The sequence below is a fragment of the Physella acuta genome, unplaced genomic scaffold, assembly GCF_028476545.2.
Source record: "Physella acuta isolate Inbredline_101_S28 unplaced genomic scaffold, ASM2847654v3 ptg001933l, whole genome shotgun sequence".
Taxonomy (NCBI): Eukaryota; Metazoa; Mollusca; class Gastropoda; family Physidae; genus Physella; species Physella acuta.
In genome coordinates, this window is record NW_026733438.1 from 136977 (window position 1) to 140242 (window position 3266).

A 3266-nucleotide genomic window follows, 5' to 3' on the forward strand; every position below is an offset into this window, starting at 1 on the left:
TTTTTTAAATATTTATACACACATTCTGTTTGTTGTTTAACATTTGTGGTGTACACTGAATTATTAAAAAATAATTTCAATTCTGTGTTTTGAATTATGCCAGACAAGTAAGTAACCTTAGTCAAAAGACAGATTGTCATGTGGTAGAGCACACTTGCAACCTGAAAGTCATGAGTTTAATACCCAGTAGCGAGACAATAGGTTGTGCTGCCATATTCGAAACAAAAGCCAGGTTGAAAACTAGTATTTGGCAAAATTTGTGCTAAAACAAATCTATTCTTCCACTAGGTGCGCAGCGTCTAATGGCGTGGGTGATACGACTGTTTGCTTCCACTTGATGTTGTTGATCTGCTGGGTGCACTGGCAGGTTACACCCATGTGAAACAGTCAAGAAGACATACTCTTATGATCAGAAAAACATTTTTAGTGAGATTGAAATATTCTTGAATCAACACCACCTACATTTGCCTTACATACACACACCCAAATAGCTTTAACGTGCTCTATTGAGGTGGAAAGCACAAGACCAGCGTTTCTTCCAGACTTTTTTTTCTCCGGGGGGGGGGGGGGGGGGGGGGGGGGGCGGACACTGATAAAAGTATATAAATTCTATATACATTTAATTTCGTTGGGGGCGGTAGATGCCTGGAAGAAACTCTGCACAAGACATTCAAGAGTTAGGGAGGGATCGTCCATAAATGACGTCACACTCGTGGGGGGGGGGGGGGGGGTAGATATGTGACGTCACACTTTTGCATTATAAAAAAAGCAATGTTAGCCGTTATTTCGCGTTTTAGAAAACGGTTTTAATAAATTGTAATAGGAATTGATCGAATTACTCTATGACTATGTTGACAGAGTTCTGACAAGATTTTTGGAAAATATCGATGGTTTAAGAAAAATTCAACAGCAATTTTGAGGGGGGGGGGGGTTGTAGGCTGAGGCGTGACGTCATTCTAGGGGGGGGGTCTGGCTTTGTGTAACGGAGGGGGGGGGGGGTTAAAAATCGTCCAAAAAAGCGTGACGTCATTTATGGATGACCTTTTATTTTAATAATAACAAAGCACAAGTCGACAAGGAAAGATGGTATTGCGATTGTAGGAAAAAAAGTCACAGGAAAAAACAAACACCAGGAAAAAAAAAACACAGAAAAAAAGTCACAGGAAAAAAGTCACAGGAAAAAAAGTCACAAATATATATTTGCATGATACTTGTTAATACTTTTATGTATTAAATATTCAGAGAGTGCAAATTAACTTAGGGTTAATTAAATGTAATGTGTGTAGGCTGTATACGCATAGAAATGTTTATAATTCATCTAAAAATATTTAGTATGAAGTATGTAGATTGTAATTATTTTAAACTTAAGATAGTAGCGTTTAATAGAATGCTCCAAAGTCCACGGTTTTAATCCTGTTTTTTTTTTAAAATACCAACATTAAATTACCGTGAAATGGTAAGTTCGTCTGACTTGCTGCCCTCAACTCATGGCCACAATAGTTATGTTTAGATGTTTAGTTCAACTACCTTACTGCCCACATTTATCACGCTCATTACATAACAACACTTAGGATCAAAAAAGAAAGCCGACAAGGTTCAAATGCTGTCATTGACGCATGACGTCAACAACACAAAATATGTTCGGACAATGCCTACTGAGGAGAGGCCGACCAGAGAATAGTCCTACGGCAAAATGTGCCTAAATTTTTTTTATAGTTAAATTTTCTACCGCGTTTTTAACTAAATACGTAACAAAAGTTGAGATTGTTGTGTAAATTATATTAGAGTATTTTTACTTACAATTGTTATAAACCATAATGCTTTTAACGTCTATAAATAATTTATGATATAAAAAAATACAAACCCACAACAAGAAACATACAAAATTTTACAATTCTAAAACAAATAAAAAAAATATTTCTAAAAATATTTTTGTGACTTTTTTTCTGTGACTTTATTTCTGTGACTTTTTTTCCAAAAATATTTTTTTCCACTGTGACTTTTTTTTCTGTGACTTTTTTTTCCTAGCAAAACAGAACTGTGACTTTTTTTTCTGTGTTTTTTTTTCCTGTGACTTTTTTTTCCGTTTACCTGGTATTGCACGGTAATTTATTCAGCACATTGTTTCCTATCATAGGACACCTCCTTCAAGTTGATTTTAATTATATAATACTTCATTATTTACACAATAACAATACAGCTTCGACTCACACGTCTTCTCTTAGGGGTTATTCTTAGCCAACTCACTAACAAAAACACACTACACAGTATATCGAGGCCACACCGAGGGCGGATCTATATTTAAAAAAACAAGGGACGTAACAATAATTTACGTAACACGTACATGGGATCTATAGGGCCTATAAAATGTCATTTTGTCGGCCTACGCAGTAAAATTCTAAAAACAGGCAAATATTTCTTTGACTTTAGTCTTTATTTATTAGACTCTATGTAGGGCCTATTTAAAAAAAATAATTCTTAGCATAACTAAACTTAACTAGTCTAGATTACTCTAGTCAAGATCATATTAGAATTAGAATCTAGGCCTTATAATGCTTATATTTTAATTATATTAATAATTTTAATAATAAATGAAATTCCTGGAGTCTAGATCTAGATTTATCTAAATCTAAATATAGATCTATATAGAATCTACACTTATACAGATTGAAATTTATTCAAGGAACAAAATTTCTAGATCTAGATATTCACGCAGGGTAAAGTAGCATACTCTTCACTAATAATCACCATCTTACAAGTTAAGAGCTGTCTATAATTTTAATAAAATTTTGCGAAAATATCTAGATCTAGGCCAGATTAACCTAATTATTATTATTCTAGACCATGAGCCGCCTTAGAGGTCTATCTAAAAATAGAATCTAGACTCGATATAAAAGTTTTTTTTTTTTTTTACGAAATTCGAATCCATGGAAAGACAACCATGAAATAAAATCAGAAGTAGATCTAGATCTAGATCTAGATCTATAAAGTATAAACTACACCTTGATCTAGATCTAGTCTATATAAACTCTAAAGACTAAACCTCTAGATCTAGAATAGAGTCTATTCAATAGACTAATTTAATTTTCATTTCAAGTTTGTGATTTCATTTTTACTTAAAAATAAATACTTAAATACTTTAAAATTTTTTAGTAAGTCTGGGACTTGGGAGTAATGTAATAGAGTTAAGAGTAGAGTAGACTTATTTATTTAATAAATAATAAATTATTATTAATAATTATATTAATACTAAATTAGGCCTATGA